This window comes from Bombus huntii, chromosome 17 (assembly GCF_024542735.1).
Source record: "Bombus huntii isolate Logan2020A chromosome 17, iyBomHunt1.1, whole genome shotgun sequence".
NCBI classification, from domain to species: Eukaryota; Metazoa; Arthropoda; class Insecta; order Hymenoptera; family Apidae; genus Bombus; species Bombus huntii.
In genome coordinates, this window is record NC_066254.1 from 6466518 (window position 1) to 6485924 (window position 19407).

Below are 19407 nucleotides of genomic sequence, written 5' to 3' on the forward strand. Positions count from 1 at the left end.
CTCGTCTCATGCCATTTTATCTGCGAAGAAAAGTGAGTGATTCAGAAGTTATATATCATAGTAATATTTTCAAATAGTATTTGCTCCTGAAAATATTTCAATTTCTGGTATTTCGTCCCAAGTTGTATCAAATTTTACCCAGCTCTGCAGACAAGTGGTGTGCTTGCAATACTTTACGTAGTTATGAATATTACATAAGTAAGGTAGTAGATCGTGAACATAATTTTATAGATCTTGAAAGTGGCACTCATACGCAAATTACAGGATGAGTCAATTAATTGTACCATCTCAATTTACTTGAAAACTGTTTGTTACATAAAACAATTTCTTGTATAAAACAATGTTTCAGGCAAAAATTGTTTGATACCGAGAAAGAGTGTACGACGTAATAATTAATTTATTGATATTTTCCTTTTTGCTGATGACCTTGTATTTTTCTATTGTAATATGTAATATTTGATTTTGCAATTCGAAAAGATACTAAATGCTAAGTAAAGAGCTACTAAGATATATGGGGCAAAAACTAACAATACTGAGATATTCTCGCTGTATGTTATTTATAGATAGCTGTTATGCGACTGTCCCGTTAGCTGAAGAACTTTTGCAGAAAAAAACATTCATTTGTGGTACCGTGCATGTGTACAATTATTCAAGGAAAAAATGACAAAGTAAAGCCCGATGCTATTTTTTTTATAATAATGCAAGAAAAAGAGTGTTGATTTATGCGATCAAATAACATTGTACTGTAGCTGTTCCTGGAAAACCGTTACATGGTACAGAAAAATTATTCTACAATTAATTATAACAATGCGTGATATATACATCAAAGATGGGATAACAAACATATTAATATTTTACAATTTAGAAAAAAAAATTATTGATCACCTTTTGACCAATAATCACAATATTGAAGAAATGGTTATTGAAAAGCAAATACCTTAAAAAAAGATTCACATATTCTTCATTCGTATAATGAGTCTGGAAAAAAGCCAAGAAAAAGATGCGAGGAATATTATAAATGCTTACATAAAAAAGATAGAGATTATGCCACGAAGAAAGGTAAAAGAGTAACGACGTATTGCAATCGTTACGAGGGTCGGCCAGCACTCTGTTTGAAATGCTTTCAAAAATTGCATAGAAATACATAAACAACATTGTCTGATGGAACATTCAACCTTGAGCCGCTGGGAGATTCGAACGTGAGCCACTAATGGTACACGCCGGCGTGAACGTGTTCATGCATTTATAAACACATCTGGCCTCTCCAGCCAAGCAATGTTGATGCTTAAATGAGTTCCGTAGTAGTACGTCATCGGTAGAAGAGAAGGGGCGCAACGACACAATGAAATTTAGTAATATTGAAATGCTGGATATCATTATCGTTTATGATGCATACGAGGAAAAAGTTATAACAAAATACTTACACGTGGAAAAATATCGTAGCAAATATATACCATTACGCCGTGTGTTTCAGAAGCTTTGTAAAATGCTAGAAAAAACTTGGAATTTCCATTCAAAGCGTAAACGTTTGCACATTGCAAGAACTGAAGATAAAATTAATATCATACTTGCCGCTGTTAATCAGGATCATTATATTAATACGCGGCAAAAATACCCCAAACTATAAGAATTAGCCAAACAAGTGTTGTAAGAATTCTCTATTCACAAAGATCTTTTCGTGATCGTATACAATTGCACGAAGAATTGCAAGGGACAAAGTTTCAAAACCGTATAAAGGTTTGTGAGGATCTTTTAAATAAAACAAATACAAATGATACATTTCTACAAAATATCTTGTCTACTGATGAGACTACATTTACAAATTTTGGTCAAGCTATTATAAAAAAATATGCCTTATAATTATATACGATGACAAGAAAATCCACATTGGTTTCGCCAAATCGATTTTAGCGCGGTATGATTGACAATAAAATAATTGGATCTGATTTTATTGAGAGATCATTGATTGGACACAAATATTCCATTCTCATATCCCAAAAACTATCGTCACATTACAAACAGATTTATGACTACAAACACTGACAACGTGGTATCAACAAAGCGATTGTCCTGTATATTACGCACTACAAGCGCATCAAGCGATCCTTCCCTAATCGATGATTTGGACGTGGACCAGAAATTCCATGGCCGAATCTGGCGCTACTCGACTACTTTATTTGGACATTTAAAAAACAAAGTTTATCAGGAGCCAGCCGACACCCGAAGACACGATGAATCGAATTATTAGAACATATAAAGACGTAACTCCGGAAACGCTTGAACATGCATCACTCGCTTTCATTAATCGTTTCCGTACTTGCATCGAATGTAATGGATAGCACTTTGAACATTACTTAAATTAAAAGTAAATTAAAGAATATCTAGGAAATTTTTAGTTTGCGACCTCATATACTTCAGTAATCTTTTACTCGGTATTCGATACATTTTGAAATTTCAAGATCAAATATTACATGTTATAATGGAAAAGTTCAAGGCAACTTTCATATCTCGATAAAGAAAAGAAATATAAAAAAGTGCTTATTACGTGATACATTACGCTCGATGCCAAATCGATATCAAATGATGTTCGAAATATTCTTTTATACAACAAATAGTTTTCCAGCGAATTTAGGTGGTACAATTAAATGAATATTATTGAGGTTAGACCTTTAATTACTATTTTGTAGCTTTTTTCTACCTTGAGTTAGAATGTATGATAGCCAGCGTTTTTCTCCAGAGGTGGTATTAAACGTATTAGTTTATTAAAGAGACGAGTGGTAAAATTGTGATAGCCAGGTATATTAAAATCACGTTAAGTGTAAGTACAGAGATCGCAAATTGTCGTTCTCTCAATGCTACCGTATGACTCGCTATACTGATTCGTTATACTGGTTCGTTATACTGCTTCGTTATACTGGTTCGTTATACTGATTCGTTATAATGCTCGTTATACTGATTCGCTATACTGGTTCGTTATAATGCTCGCTACACTGATTCACTATACTGCTTGTAGTGACGCTCGCTATAAAAACTGATCCTTCTAGAGAGGATGTTCGTCTATTTATATCGATCGATTTCAAAAAGTTCAAATGTGATTCCGGTTGCCGATTACTCATAACGGCGATAATATTTTTCTCCAAAGTTCGTTTATTCTTGAATCCTGATGGACACTTCGCTGTTGCAATAATTGCGTAACAGCAGAGTAGTGTCGGACTCTTACCGACTAAAACTCCACGATGACCATCCTACGCGTATGACAGGGGTGCTTCAGGAAGCTCTTATGAATTAACTTCAGTTGCACCCCCTTCCCGCATTCTCTTGTTCTAACCAGTTCTAATACTTCCTGACTATTGAATTGGCGTTAGGGGAGCCATTGCCCCTAGCGATGTCTCTCCTTATTGATATTCAAGGGAGGCTTGCTTTGTGTGCTTCGACCATCCAGCGCCCCAGAGGGGCCCAACTCCAAGGGCGAAAAATGGCTTCGGCGTGTCTCCTCGTCTTCGTCAACACCTCACGGAGCGGTCACCCATCCTAGACCGCTCCGTGACCGCTGCTGTTTAACTTTCGTGATCGACCGGGAACGAGTGTTTCCAGCGCTTTTTTTTTTTAAATAACGTTTATTAGACCAAGATACATTTTAATACATTTGGGTATTCACAATAAACTATGAATTTTGATAAGATGTGTTAGGCAAAAGTACCGATACGCGACGGCACGACGTAACCATACTATGTTATGTGCCGGCGTTTTACATTTTTTGTGTTTAATACAATCTTTGGACTTAAGCCGCTGGGGAGCGGAGCGGAGCTTTTATGTGATTTGTTTTTATTTGATTTTTTCTGTCCTGAAAACTTGGACGCAAAACAGGACGCTTCGGTAGCCTACTTTTTGGGTGCTGTGTAACTTTGTGGAGGGACGGGATGAGGGGGGGGGAGTGGGATGTTAAATAGGTTTATTTTAAAAAATTTACAATAATTATAATGTTTGCACCTGTGTTATATGGGGGAAAAATTGAGTTCTATCGGTTTAACGGTTTTCTCTCTTATTTTATTATGTATTCGCCAATACTTTTTTGTGTTTTTTCTGTGTTTGTCTTCAGTGTCTTTCAGGGGGAGGGCCATGTTGTATCTCCACCTTTTTTCTTATGCGCGCGCGAGGAGGGGAAAATGCTGTTACGCATACCCAGTGACCCGTGTCACTGGGTTATGTGGGACTCGGGCAGATGTCGTCGCCATACCCACTAAAAACCCCTCCTCCTTCCTCTCCTTTAATTCTTGGCAAGACAACTCCGGAAAAACCGTCCGGCATTCATCGGGGTTGCCCTTATCAGCCACTCGTCATCCTATCTCCGCGTGGTTGCCGCGCTCGTCATCCTCTTCTTCTCAGCCTCCATCGTCCTCTCCACCTCCCTCCTGTGACTCATGACGGTCTTGCAGAACTGCCTGAATCTGTTCCAGCTGTTATCGTTGGCGGTGGCCGTGGACATAAGATTGTCCACGTCTAACTTCTCGCCCAGACAATTCTCCAATTCCGTCCTTTTGTCCGTCCATTTGGGACACGCGAAAAGGACGTGTTCCGCGTCGTCGTTCGGATCTCCGCAGTCTAAACACCTGGAGTCCTTGTCCTTACCAATCCTCATCCTATAGCTGCTAAAGATCCCGTGGCCCGTTAGCAGCTGCATAGTGTCATGATCCATATCCCTCTTCTTCCTGGCAAAGAGGAATGCGCTCGGTACCAACTTCTTAGTGATATTCTCCTTCTTGTTCGCATCCCATTCCTCTTGCCATTTGTCATACGTCTTCCTTCGTAACGCCTCCAGCTCATCCTTCAGGGCACTGTCGTTACCGTCGCCGATCCTGGTGTTCTGTATCTTGATCCTCTCGTATGACCCTTTTAGCAGCTTCGCCTTGATGTAGATCGGCAGAATGCCGGTCAACACACAAAGCGCTGCATGCGGAACCGTGCGGTAGGCCGTCGTCGTTATACTCAAGGCGGTCCTCTTCATTGCCCTCTTGTTCTCCGCCCTGTCGACGGCGTCCTCCCACACCGGTGCACCGTAGAGTACAATGGACTCCCAGACGTTGTAGTAGAGCCGTCGGGCCAAGTTGGGCGACCCGTTGATATTCGGCAGGATGCCTCTAAGGGCTCCAGTCAGGATGTCAGCTTTCCCACAAACCGCCTCGATATGTTCGTCGAACCTCCTGCGGCTGTCGATCGTGACACCAAGATACTTAATTGCCTCGACTGTGTCCACGACCGTGTTCCCCAAATTAAGCCCGACCACCAGCGGCACCCGCATGCCGGTGACGAACATGACCTCTGTCTTCTCTCTGGCCACTTTGAGGCCTACGCTCGCGCACCAGTCATTCTCTATTCTTAACATGGTATTCACCTTGGCGGTAGCTCCTTCATTCCTCCCGATAGCACACGCGATGGCTAAATCATTCGCAAACGCGGTTGCTCTCACCATCACCAAGTTATCGAGCCTCTCGAGCAGCCGGTCGTACACCAAGTTCCACAGTAGAGGCCCAAGCACCGATCCCTGTGGAACTCCTGCCGCCACCTCGTATTCCACCGTTCCATGCTGATTGCTGGCGAGGATCCTCCTCCCCGTCAGATCAATCTTCTGATCTTCTCCGGCAACTTCCTCCTGTCCAATTCGCTCGTGATGCTTTCCCAATTCAGTGTGTTGAAAGCATTACTGATATCCAGGGCGATAATCACGCAAATCATTCTCTTTTGCTTACAGATGTCCGCGAACTTCATCACTTGCGTGACGGCGTCCACTGTACTCCTCCTCTTCCTGAACCCGTATTGTCTTCGGTGAAACGGGTCCACCCCGATACACCTTTCTATAATCGTCTTCACGCATTTCTCCCAGATCTTGCTTAGGGCTGGGAGTATGCTTATCGACCGATACGCGTTAGGAAGTCTAGGGTTCTTACCCGGCTTCCTCAGCAGCACGACTCTGGCCGCTTTCCAGCATTCGGGGATCCGCCCTGTATCGGTAATGCTATTAAACACACCGGTCACGAGCTCGCTCCTACGACACGCTATCACCCTCGCCACCTCTCCCGGGACACCGTCTATTCCCGCCGCTTTTTTCACGTTAATTCTTTCGGCGATGCCAACGACATCGCTCTCGTCCAGAATAAAATTCCGTTGAGCCTCGTCCATCGCCTCTTCTTCAGCACCCTCGTGACACGAAGATCTGTGTCCCACGACAAACAGCTCGCTTAGGATCGTTCTAACCGAGTTGATCGGCATGTCGCTCTCCGGCCCTTTGCTCTTGCATCTGTTCGTGACCACACGATAGGGTTTACCCCAAGGGTCGTTCTCCAGAATTTTACAATATTCCGCCCAGCTCGCCTTGCTCTGGGCGATCTCCTTTTTAAGCAGTCTTCTCGCCTCCTTATAAGCGTCGACGAGACGATGCTGATCGCTGGACTTCTTCTTTCTTCCCCTTGTGACCCCCCTCAGTGCTTTGTGGGTCTGTGCTCTCAATTCCGCGATCTTCGGACTCCACCAATAGTTCGCATATTTCCTATTGGTCGCACAGCCCACTTTCTTCAATGTACCCTCGCACGTTGCCACAATACGCATCTGCAAGATCTCAGCCTTGTCCGCCTCGTCCACCTTGCTAAGGTTCTCCCTCGTCAAGTCGTCGAACTTACTTAAAATCTCGTCAGGCACTAAGTCCTTCGTTCCGTACCTCCGCCACTCTGTCATCCGTCTGGTCGTCCTCGATCTAAACTCATGCAAAACGTAGCAATGATCCGAGGCCGTGTAGCAGTCTAGAACGATGCTTCTCTTATGTCTCTCGTTGACCCTGTTCGACACGCTGATTACATCAGGGCAACTCGTCCTCCCGTTCCGGTAAAACGTATATTTTTGGTTGAGTCTTAGTGGAAACACTCCGCAACCACATAGTGTCTCCATCAAGACTCTTCCTTTCTTCTTTTGTCCGTGGTCGTGCCTCCCCAGCACGTCGTCTTCGCGTTAAAATCACCGGCAACGACGACTTTGTCGTAGTTCTTAGTACCGTCTTCGGTCATCGATGCCAGGTTGTCTATATAGTCTTCGTATTCTCGCTTGCCGATATTGGGTGAGCGGTATCCGCTGATGAGAAACGTGTCACCAGCACGGATACCCACCACCCCTTCTCCCTTAACCATCGTGCTTTCGTCCGGGAGCTTCCCATTGAAGAAGGTGACCCAGATCGACGCGTCAGATTTGGTGTCATTGTACCAGTGTGGGAGCTGCCTGTTAGGCTCGGAGATAGCGACGATGTCCGGCCTCAGCTCCATCGCCCGCTGATACAAGAGATCCTGCGCCAGCCTACACCTACTGAGGTTGATTTGAAGGATCCTTATCTTCTTCTCAATAATCTCCTATATCCTGGGCACGCTAACGACCCGGTAACGTGGTCGAACTTCACCCCCACATCCTTGCTGCAAATCGCGCAGCATGGCGCGTTAGCGCAGGTTGTTATCGTGTGGTCTTTCCCTCCACACTTCCTACACAGCTCCTTGCCCGGGCTTATCGCAGAGCACTTATTCACTGTATGCCCGAACAAATGGCACCTATAGCATTTAACCACGTTGGGCAACGCCCTTAACGTGGCTATCGTCAAGCCGGCCCTGATCTTCCGACCCGACCCATCCTTGGCGAGGTATGCCTTCGGCAGCGTTGCTATCGCCGTTTGCATACCCCACGGCGCCAGCCCTGAGGACGCTGAGTCCTCACCTCGACCTCGCCGACGTCTTCGATCCCCAGCTGCTCCGCTAGCTCCATCGCTAACTCCTCCTTGCTCATCAAGGGATCTATCTCCTTTATCTCCACGAAGGTCTTGTCCCGCATCGGTGCCACGTTCGCCTTACCTCCCAAGGCTGCGTTCAGCTCCGCACCGATCTTCTTGGCGTCGCTTCCCGCCTTCAGCTCGATGAGAATATCACCAGCCCTGGTCCTCCTGATACCACAACTGTCGCTCAGCGTCTCCCTTACCCCCATCATGTCTCTATAGACCTGGAGCCACTCCTTCCCTTGTCCCACCTTGACAAGGATGGCTTCGGGCCTGTTCCTGCTCCTCTTTGGCCTTTCAGTTCGTTTCAGCCTGTCCACCGTTAGAACCTTCTCCACCTCAACCCCTTTCCCTATTCCAGGGTTGTTCCTCTTTCCCTCCTTACGTCCTCGGACGACGGTCCAGTCTCCCCTACCATCGCTGTCTACCTGGCCCTCCTTCGCTTTCGTCGCACACTGGATGCCGCAAACTTCGGCGTAGGAAACTTCCTTATTCGCCGGTCTCCTCCTTTTCTTATCTACCGTTCTGCCGGCTCTGACCATCCTAGCCACCTTCTTGCTCCTGACCTCGTTCAACAAGACGTTCAGCTTGTCCGCCTTGTCCTTAATGGCTTCCCTCCTTTTCTTAATACTGGCGTCTTTCCTCGCCACGAGGTACAGCCTATCAGCCAGCTCGTGTATCTCCAGGAAGACTTCTCCGATGATCTCCGTCATCGCCTTCCACTCACTTACTCTTATGACGATCTTATCGTCCTCCTCTTCATTGTTCTCCCTACTCACGGCGGCCTTTTTCCTTACCAGCTCCCTTACTGCCGCCACTTCGCTGCCGCTGTCCGACACCTCTGCCTGAGTGTCCATCTCCGAGGTGCTGGAAACTCCGTCCTTCGCGTCCTTCAGCGGGCTTCTAGCCAGACTTCTCGTCGGCCTGAACGCCATTTCTTGCTCAGGCGTCTTCCTTAAGTACTTGACGATCCTGTCGCCTTTCCAGATTTCCTCCTTAACGACTCGGATCGCCTTTCCGCTCGTGGGCGTTATTCTTTTCGCTGCTTGCGCAGTAACTCCAATTTCTTCGGCGATTTCCTGTATGTCCTCGTCGAACTCCAGATGTCTCCTAGTGGGGATTCCTTTCCCCTTCTCCTCCTTGGCGGAGCGTATTGCTTCTTGATCCCCGGTCGTAATTACCGAACGAGAGGAGGCCCTGGGACCGACCTTTCCCTCGTCGTTCGTCCAGTCACTAGATGACCATCGGGTCGAGCCTGGGACGCTACTCGAGTCACCGACAGGGCCTGTAGGCTCCGAAACCCCCTGAGTCGTAATTTTAGTTCCTTTCATTAACTTCTCCATATTTCTATCAAAACAAAAGAGAGTCCGTGTCCGTAGCCAGTCGTCGCACTATCTTTGTCCGTCCTTCCGAATGTTCTCACTCATATCCAAAAATACTCGCCACTATCGTCTTATATATTCCGATCGAAATTGTTATCTTTTTTACCGCGGTCGATAAGCACGGTCGCAATTTGCGAATGCACCCGATGCCGGTTGCGCTAGCACGGTCGGTAACCTTACCGACGGTGGACAAACGCACCGACGGTCGGTAAGCACTGCCACCGCCGATAGCCCCACCGGCGGTCGGCAAGTTCTATCGCAGTTGGTAAACTTACCGATAATCGGTAACCTCAGTCGCTGTCGGTAACCCTACTCTCAGTCATGTTGTATCTCCACCTAGTGTCTGCGGTCTGTCCATTTAAGTTTTCTTCGTAAAGTATAGTTTTGATCCCTATTTTATCTTTTTATGTGATAGATTATTGGAATATTATTTTGGTCCTGGAGGTAGTTTTTTTCGTCTAGGTATAGGAAAGCTTCTGGGGGATGTAGCCTGTTGTCAGAGTGTTTTTGTAATATGCGTTGTTAGGAAATAGGCAACTGAAGATTAAGCTGTTTTCGTTTATTTTTGCCGCTTGCGCGAAGTGGTTTCTTATTAGCTTTAGGATGTGACAGTCTATGCGGTGAATGTTGGCTAGGTCGTAAATTATTTTGTTTTTTACATATTTTATGAATCCGCTGTGTTCGGATCTGTATGTACTCAAGCAAGCCCTGATGCATTTTCTTTCGAATATGCGAATTTTTTCCATTTGGGAGGCTGATATGTTGTACCAGATTGGGCAGCCGTAGGTTATGATCGGTCTGATTAATGCTTGGTTTTTTTATTTATTTATTTAAATTTTACAATTTATCCAGTAGGACATTTATTTATTTATTTATTTATTTAGGATATTATAGCGGCACACTAATATAACATGTGGGTGGCTACCCCCAGCAGGGTACCATCATCGTGTTTGTTAGGTTATGTCCTTTGTGATATCTGTTGGGTGTTTCCTTTTTAGTCTTCTTTTCATGCTTGACGTGTCCACCGTTTCCGCTGCCAGTCGGTTCGGGTGCGTTGCTATTCTTTCTCTATACCTTCTTGCACATCTGTTAATCTCCTCCTTGACCGTTGGTATTCCCAGGTCTTTCCGAATGCCCTCGTTTCTAACGTACCATGGAGCGTTTACTACTGTTCTAAGAATTTTAGCTTGCATTGCCTCTATTTTGGTTCTATGGCTCATGCTGCTGTTCCCCATAGTGGTATTCCATATGTCCAGATTGGTTTTATGATCATTTTATATATTTTTAGTTTATTTTCTATACTTAGTTTGGATTTTCGACTTGTTAGCCAGTACATTTGTCTCCTTGCCATTTGTATTTTGTTTATTATTGCTTTAATGTGCTGTTTCCATGTGAATCATGTATCCAAGTGGAGTCCTAGGTATTTGACTTGCCTTGTTTGTATTATGTGTGTGCCGCTTAGTATAATGTTTGGTGGTATCTGTTTTCGCAGTGTGAATGTAATGTGTTTGTATTTATCGGGGTTTGCTTTAATTTGTTTTGCTTGAAGCCACTTTTCTATTTTTGTGATATGTTCTTGTAACCGCTGTTGCAGGGTTAGTGTGCCTGACTAGTACAGCTGTGTCATCCGCGAATGTCAGCATTTTGCTATTGTTAGTTGTTGGTATGTTGGCCGTGTATAATGTGTATAGAATTGGTCCTAAGACGCTTCCTTGCGGAACCTCTGCCTTGATGTCTTTAACTTCCGAGTATGTCTTTAATTTTTACTACGAAGGTTCTGCTGTTAAAGTAAGATTTAATTAAATGGTATATCTGCTCCGGGAATTGTTTCCTGATTGAATGAAGTAGGCTATTGTGGTTTATCTTGTCAAATGCTTTCTCGATGTCCATAAAGAGGGCTGTGCAGTATTGTTTGTTTTGTAGTGCTAGTATTATTTCATTGACCAGTCTGTGCATTTGCTCTATAGTGGAGTGTATTTCTGAATCCGAATTGGTGAACCGGTATTAATTTTTCCTTCTCGATTATTGGCTTTATGCGGTCGTAAATTACTTTCTCTAGTATTTCAGAGAACACAGGAAGTAATGAAATTGGTCTGTATGATTTAGTTTAATGTGGGTCTTTGCCTGGTTTAGGTAACACTATGATCTGTGCCAGTTTCCAAATTTTAGGAAAGCATTGTGTTTTTAGTATTACGTTAACTATTATTGTAATTTGTCTTATCGCTTTTGGCGGAAGGTTTTTCAAGATTTTTCCATTGATTAGGTCGATTCCTGGTGCTTTATTATTTTTTGTTTTCTCGATTATGTTTCTAATTTTTTGTGCTACTGTTTTGGATATGGTGTAGTGTTTGTCAGTTGATGTACTAGTGGTTAGCGCTTCCTCGTCCGTATGACTATTGTGGTTGCTGTTGTTGATATTATGAGGTGTAAATGTGTTGCATAGGTGGTTGGGAAATTCCTCAGCTTGCTCTTCGTTGCTTCTTGCCCATGTGTTGTCTGCTCTTCTGATTGCTGGTACCATTTTTATTGTCTTCTTTAATTTTTTTGTTGCTTTCCATAGGGAGTAGTTGTAGTTCTCGTGAGCAGATAGTGACTCGATGAACTTTATAAACTCGTTGTTTTTGTGCTCTTTTATTTTGTTTTTTTATTTCCTATGCGAGTTTGTTTAGGTGCTTTTGTTTTCTTTTGTTCTGTGTTTTTGCCATTTTGCTTTCGCTTTTCTTTTTTCTCTAATTTTTTCGAGGATGTCTACTGGAATTATTTTTGTTCGTCTGCTGGTTGATTCGGGTATAGTGGTTGCTCTTGCTGCTACTTGAATAGTTTCTGTGAATATTGTTACTGCTTGATCGATGTGTTCAGGTGTTTTCAATGGGATGTTGCAGTTGATTTTGCTCTCAATTATTTTTTTAAATGTTTGCCATTTGGTGGTTTTATTGCATAGCGTCTCTGAATTGCTGTCAAGTATTGGTTTGTTTCTGTATGTAATTATTATGGGTGTATGGTCGGAGGTAAGCTCGAGGCTGGGTGCTATGTTTAGTTTATTTGCGTTTAGTCCCTTTGTAACTGCAAAATCAAGTAGGTCAGGTATTTTGCTCGGGTCTGTCGACCAATATGTCGGTCTTCCTGTGGATAATATATTGAGGTTATTATTTCTAATGTATTTTTCCAAGGTTTTGCCTCGAGGTGTGGTGATTCTTGATCCCCATAGTGTGTGCTTTGAGTTATAGTCTCCCGCTGCGATATACTTGTCACCTAAATGTACTCTTCCCACATTTGCGATGTAACTTTGTGTCGCGGCGGTACATATACTGCTGACAACTGTAGTTGGTTGCTGCTAGTTTGTACTGTAACGGTGGTTGCTTGTACATGTTCCTTACTAACCTGGCTGTGTAAGTGATGTTTAATGTCGTTTTTTGTTACTACTGCCGTCCCTCCGTGTTCTTTTTCTGAAAGATGCTTGGTGTCATATATGGTGTAGTACGGTATTTTTATATAACTTTTTATAATGAAGTGTGTTTCTGAAACGAGTAGTATGTCGATATTATTCTTGTACAGGAATGTTAGTTTCTAGGGCTCTTTGTTGTAGGCCGTTAGAGTTCCAGGCTGCTATTTTAAGCATGTCCATTTTTATTTCTTATTTTTTGCTCAGCATGTTTGTAAGTAGTTGTAGCATAACTGTTATTTGTTTCGCTTGCTGTCTGAGGACTGCGTTTTGTTCGCTCATCATTTTTGTAAGTACTTTTCCTGTGTATGGGCAGTGTATTGTTAAGTGATTTTTTGCACATTTAACACATGTCGGGCTTCTGTTACAATAATTTTTTGTGTGACCGTATTGTTGGCACCGCATGCATTGCGTTATATCTTTTTTGCAGCGTGGTGGTTCCACTGTTACTATAGTGTTTAGAATTTTTTTGATTTCATAAATTTCCTTGTTATTGGTTCTGGGTTCCAGTTCTATTAAGAATAGTGGTAATGGTTGCTTCGTATCGTACCTTGTCATATTGTTTATTGTTCTTGTTTGATGGCCAATTTTTGCTAGTTCGTCACTTAATTTTTCTGTGTTAATTTTTGGATGTAATCCTCTTATAACTATTTTGTAGCTCCTTTCCCTTTTGAGCTGGTATGTGTGGTATATAGCATTTTTCCCCTTAATTCTTTTATCACTTTCTTATAATTTTCTGGAGTGTTTGTTTGGATTTTTACCTGTTCTAATTTTGTTTGTTTTATTGTGTAATTATTCTTTCCAACTATATTGTTTAGTTGATCAATAAGCGGGTCTATTATTTGCACCTCAACAAATATTGGTTGTGGTTTTGTAATGTGTGTTGATTGAGTTGTGGTATTGCTTGTTGGGTCGTCGTCTAATTCTTCCGTTAGCGAGCTGAAGGAGTTTCTTAATAGTAATTCTTGCAGCCATCGCTGCTTTCCGTATCTAGATTACCTGTTATTTTTCGTTTTTTATTGTAGCTGGCCACCTTCCAGCTTTCATCCTGTTGAGTTGTTTCTTTATTGGTTTCCATATCAACTTCAATTGTAACTGAACAGTCCTACTCGTGGCTTTGTTGATAATCTTTATCGGAGTAATTTGTTTTTTCACGGTAAGTTTGCTTCTAGTCTTCGTAATAGAAGACACAGGTTTCTACCATTTAGCTATGGGCGTAGCCGTTCGTAACTTTCTCTTCCCCACTTGCCGCACTTTCGTGAAACACTTTTCACGTCCGCTTAGCTCAGCTGCTCGGGCAGAACTGGCACAAAAGGTCGTATGACGCGAGGTGTCCGTAGTTTTTGCAGTTAACGCAGAATATTTTCTCTTTGGTTACTGCCTCTTCTTTTTTTATTTTGCACTCGCCTGGACCATGGGGCTCAGTGCATTTTACACAGTGGTAGTTTAGGTTACAGTTTTGCGCTGTGTGACCTAGCCGCTGGCATTTGTGGCATTGTGTTATGTCATCTTTTTTTTTTATTATTATTTTTCCCCATTTTATCCTGAAGTAGTTAAAATGGTTAATTTTTAACAGGTTACTTATATTGCTGTCGGGAGATACTTGTATTATGTAAATTGGGAGCAATATATTGTTCTCCCTTGATCTTTTTGTCGTAAATCGTGAGACTTTTGTAAATTGAACGTCGTCTATTTGTAAAGCTTGTAGGTCTGTGAGTATTTCCGTTTCAGTGTAACTATTGTCTAAGCCTTTTAACAAGTATGTGTGGTGTTTCTCTGCTTTGGGTGTATACGTATAAAAGGTTGTGTTGGCTGCAAGGGGTGTTTTTTAGCTTTGTGGAAATCGGGTAGGTTTCGAAGGTAGAGAGCATGTTTACCTGAGTGTATCCTTTTGATATAGAATTGATGGATGTTGGATACTTTCTCTATGAGCGTTATTGTGTCCTTTGGGTTTTGTAACGTTATGTTGATAGGCGGCGGTTTGTATTCCCTTGTAGTGGATGGGGCTTTCGTACGCTCCTCTGCGGTGTGTCTGGTGAGGTGTCCGTCAGGTGCCCCCCCCCCGTGGTGATGCTGGTGGAGCTGAGCCTCCTGGGTTGTTCGATGGGGCCTGTCGCCCCTGTGGTGTTGATTGCTTTAGCGGTGTGGTGGGACAATGTTTTCCCATTTTGCTATGTAATACTTTTTTTGTCTTATTTGCTCTAGCGTTGATTTCGATGTTGAATTGTTTGGTGGTCCCGGCTGTAATTGTGGTTGAGGTTCTGATTGTAGTATGCTGAATCCATTTTTTGTTGTGATCGCTGAAAGTGAGCAGCTTTTATGGGCCTCATGTTTTTGACTTCCTTAGTCCTTTCGTCCTGGGAGGAGTGATACTCTTCTTCTGTGTTTTTAGGATATTTTCTAGTCCTTTGGTCCTAGCAACCAGGTTTGGTTGCCAGTTGGTTGTGGGTTGAGTTTCCGCGTCTTTTGCGCGGAAAGTCTTAAGCTATTGATGATTTCCTTGGCAGCTTTTTGCGAGTTTATTTTCCTTTTGACGGCTTTTTTTATTGATTCTAAGGTGGGTTCCGTTTCCTTGGTTTTTGCTTCATTATCGATGACTCCTATTTTTTTATTGATTTTATTTTATTTTATTTTATTTTTTTTATTTTTATTTATAGCGATGATATCATTGCAATATTTTCCACTTCTTGTCACTTTTTGTCACTTTTTCCTTCTCTTTTAGTGAATGATTGTCTACTTTGGCGCACACTGTCAGGACCTAAGCCTGATGAGTGTTTCTAGCGCGGCTAACGGGCGTTGACTTATTCTTGAACCTAACAAATCAAAACGGCGTTGACTTATTCTTGAACCTAGCAAATCAAAACAGCGTTGACACTGTAAGCTACAACAATACGAGTTGCTCCCGATTCCAATCGTCCAACGACTCATGTACCGCTGCACTACCTTAATGCTTGCGTCACTTTTCTAAGGATTTCTTGAGTATTTGTTTGTACTTTTACTTGTTCCAATTTTATTGATTTATACTGAAGTATTTTTCCGTCAGTGTTCTTTAATAGTTCAATAAGGGGATTTATTATTTGGTCATCAATATAGATTGGTGGTGGTTTAACGATATCAAATATTACTTTTTCTTTCGGATCCGTATCTACATATTCGATCAGTGAACTGAAAGAATTTCGAAGTGGGATGTCTTGTAGTCACTGTTGTTTTTCTGTATCTGAAATTTTCATAGCGCTTGTGTCTGGTATTATTTTACGCTTTTTATGAGCTGTTACTATCTTCCAGTTTTCATATTGATAGGATAGTTCGTCGTTATAGCTGTTCTCTTCTTGCTTTTGCAATGTTTCCATTTCTTGTGTAGCTAAGCTTTCCTGTTTTTTATTAAGTGGTTGTTTTTGGCTTAGCGTATTTGTAGCTTTGTTTATATAGCATATTTAAAAACCTTTGTTGGTTATTTTGATTGGCGGTTTTTGTTTTTGCATTTTAGAGCTTTAACCATTTGACAACGTTCGTTGTCGTTTTGTCCACCTAAATTCACTGCTTGTCTCACTTTCGATGACGTACAGTTTCTCAGTTTGTTTAGTTCGGTTGCTCGGACAGAACTGTCAAAATGGTAACAAGCAATAAAAACCGAAATAGTATTTCGATGATAGTGTGCAGTATTCTATTTGGATAAACGCTACTGTAAAAAATGTCCACGATATATTTGCAACACTCACATAATGTGACAGGAAAATATTTCAAACTAAAGTTATTCAATGTTAAGTCGGCAACAAATTCTAACGAAGAAGATTACCAAAAAATATTTTCTTCGATAAAAATGAAGGTCGCCTTGATTTTTTTTAAATAACACTATGTATTTTGGACTTTATAATCTTGTAACTGATGACAAGACGAATTCATCACAATAACCATGATATGATCTTGAATTTATGAATGTCGAGTAAATGAAAGGGGATTATCGTAAACTTTGATATCGGTTCGACGTTTCGCAAGATATGTTGATATTTTCTGTACGTCTCTGAATAATCACAACATTCCCGGTTCCAAGTAATCATAAATAAATACATCTTTCATGCTGCTAAAATTGTTGTTCGCTTGCCGAATAAATACCTCGAGATATCTAGACAGAGCGAAATTCTATACAAACACGTCCGCCTGAAATTCAAAGTACAGGCAAACATTGTATGTATAAGCAAACATATTGTATTCAAGTTAGTAACAACTGTTCCCGAAAAATGTTTTCAAATAATGAGAAGCACGTACTCTTGGTACTTAAGTAAATATCAAAGAAGCACATGTGTACATCTGCAACTTTATACGCTACAAGATATCCGGAAAGCGCCAACCGTGTTGAAAAATGTTTTGTAACATTGAAACGGTTAAGACATGTTGTTTACACACACTAAGAAACATGAACTTACATGTACCAGTTAACGGAAATAAGTATACTCATAAATTACTACACACATATAAATTGAACAAACGATGCCTGTGTGATCATGGGCTGTACAGGGCCCCCTTTCACGTTATGACGTAAGAAAACATACGGTGAAGTTTCTGATTCTTTAAAGATGAACATTTTCTTTTCGCCATGACGCGTGACCGGGTATGGCCTGACTTCCTCCATCCGTTCTTTTAACCGGTTCACGTATTCTGTATTGGCCCGCTGCTTTGTTGGTAAGAAAAATTCCGCCGGCAATCGTATGCCGGTGCCACAAACCATTTCGGCCGCCGTTGCGTTATGGTCTTCCTTTATCGCGGTTCTGATGCCTAGCAAAACGATCGGCAGAATTTCGACCCAGTTGCTCGTGTCATGACACTTGATCGCCTCTTTCAGTTGTCTATGTAGGCGCTCTACCATCCCGTTAGCCGCGGGATGATAGGCCGTCGTAAGTGCTTGACGCCGAGCAACCGGCATAGCTCCTCAAACAGTCGCAATTCAAATTGCCGTTCTTGGTCGGTCGTGATTTTTAAAGGTACGCCGAAACGAGCTATGCGAGTCGAAAGGAGGGCCGAGGCAACGGTTGGCGCTTCCATGTCAGCGATGGGAATGGCTTCGATAGCCTTGCGAATATTGCATTACGATATTGTCTACGTGATATGCTCGACTCGCCCTGCTAATGTTTTAAATGTTCCGACTGGTGAAGATACGTGCCTGGTAACTTTATTACGTTGGCACGGTATGCATTGCCGCGTCCACGTTCGACAATCTTTGTTTACGGACGGCCAGACACAGCGCGTCGTGACCAGTTTTTGCGTGGTGCGTATCCCCAGATGGGAAAGTCCATGGGAAATACGGTGCGTCGTAACAGTTCCGGAACACGCATGGTCGCAGGATTTCGATCGAGAGATCGCAGCATATCCCGACATCTTGATCGGGAAATCGTACCTTTTTTAATTGCAACGCGCTAGAGCCGGATTTAATGATTTCGTGCAAATCGGTCGTAAATTGTCCAACGTAGTTGAGGTGACGGAATTGCTTTGGCGAACACTTGTCGAGATTCTGATCAAACGCATATACTAAGGGTTTGTGATCCGTATAGATCGCGAAGTCTCTTTCTTCGACAGCGTGTCTGAATAGTTTTACCGCGGTGTACATTGCAAGTAACTCTCGATCGTACGCGCTGTACTTTCGTTGCGCGGGGGATAGCGATTTCGTCATGAAACCTAGGGGCTGTTAGGAATCGTTGATGCGCTGTTGAAGTACCGCCCCTATGGCGTAATCGGATGTATCGACCGCGAGGCTGACGGGCGCGCTAGGAATCGAATGCGCTAACATTGTCGCGTTAGCTAAGGTGCGTTTCGACTCGCGGAAGCTATTTTTAGCTTGTTCGGACCATTCGATAGATGCGTTGCACTTCGTTGTGCCTTTCAACAAGTCGCTAAGTAGTTGAAGGATTTTCGCAGCTCCCGGTATGAAACTTCCGTAAAAGTTGATCATACCGAGGTACTTTCGTAGATCTTTAACGGTCGCGGGTAATAGTACATTAATTATTGCGTCAACGCTTTCAGCCAATAGTGTAACCGAGGAATTGTACTTCGCTCACGCCGAATTCGCATTTCGCGAGATTTATCACGACCCCGTACTCGTCAAGGCGATTGAACAAAACCCGTAAGTGTTCGCGGTGTCGTTCTTCGTTTTCGGACACAAGTCGTCTTAAAAAGTCGTCTATGTACGCATAGACGAAATCGAGACCTCTTGTGATTTCGTCTACGAATCGTTGGCATGTTTGGGCGGCTTTTCGAAGCCCAAACATCATATTGGTCGCTTTGAACAGCGCGAATGGTGTTGTGATCGCTTTTTTCAGTGCGTCTTCCGGCGCGATCGAAATTTGATTCCGATCCATGGAGATCCATCCGCTTACCATGATGTACGGTGGTGAGTACCTGTCCGGGGTGGTGCGGGCGTTCAATGCCCGATGATGGTCGCCACACGGTCGAAACCGTCCGTCCTTTTTCGGTACGATATGTAAGGTGATGCCCACGGGCTTCTCGGTGGCTGCATCACACCTTGTTCGATCATTACTTCGAATTCTGCCTTCGCTTGGTTGAGTTGGCCTGGGGCGAGGCGGCGTGGTTTGGTGTGGACAGGAGCTCCGGGCGTCGTGCTGATGTAATGTTGCACCCCATGCCGTATTGCATTTCCACGGAACACTGGCGGTCTCGTGAGATCGGGGAATTCCGCCAGCAGTCTGTGGTACGGTGAATCTCCAGTGATTGTTTTAATCACGTCAGCCGTGGCGGCGAATTCTTTCGTCGATAGTCGGGTTGTTGTATCG

At 43.0% G+C, this 19407-nt stretch overlaps 1 long non-coding RNA gene across 1 annotated transcript; it reads right to left on the reverse strand.

Moving 5' to 3' along the window:
* Positions 1–15230: 15230 nt before the first annotated feature.
* Positions 15231–18991, reverse strand: LOC126875224 (uncharacterized). The gene is made up of 2 exons (XR_007693289.1): positions 17172–18991; positions 15231–17030 (listed from the first exon to the last, which is right to left on the reverse strand). It is a non-coding gene; the product is annotated as an uncharacterized LOC126875224 (long non-coding RNA).
* Between the last annotated feature and the right edge of the window lie 416 nt (positions 18992–19407).